A 547-nucleotide genomic window follows, 5' to 3' on the forward strand; every position below is an offset into this window, starting at 1 on the left:
CACAAGTGACGCATAATAGATCTTTTTTTTTTTAAATAAATAACTTTATTAACAACATGAACAATTTACATCAAGAACGACAAAGTAAAATATAATACAACTCATTCAACATCAGATCATTTTTATTTCATGATAAAAACAAAAAAGATGTTTTTATTTATGTAAGTATTTATTTATTTATCTAATCAAATTGTATTTGTACAGCTGCTGTGTTCTGTTGTGTTCTGTTGTGTTCTGCTCTGCTCTGTTCTGTTGTGTTCTGATCTGTTCTGTTGTGTTCTGATCTGTTGTGTTGTGTTGTGTTGTGTTCTGCTCTGTTCTGCTGTGTTGTGTTGTGTTGTGTTGTGTTGTGTTGTTGTGTTCTGTTGCGTTCTGTTCTGTTGTGTTCTGTTGTGTTCTGATCTGTTCTGTTGTGTTCTGTTCTGTTGTGTTCTGTTCTGTTCTGCTCTGTTGTGTTCTGTTGTGTTTTGTTGTGTTCTGATCTGTTCTGCTCTGTTGTCTTCTGTTGTATTCTGTTGTGTTCTGATCTGTTCTGGTGTGTTGTGTT

Source organism: Anarrhichthys ocellatus, unplaced genomic scaffold (genome assembly GCF_004355925.1).
Source record: "Anarrhichthys ocellatus isolate YVR2014 unplaced genomic scaffold, GSC_Weel_1.0 scaffold205, whole genome shotgun sequence".
Classification (NCBI taxonomy): Eukaryota; Metazoa; Chordata; class Actinopteri; order Perciformes; family Anarhichadidae; genus Anarrhichthys; species Anarrhichthys ocellatus.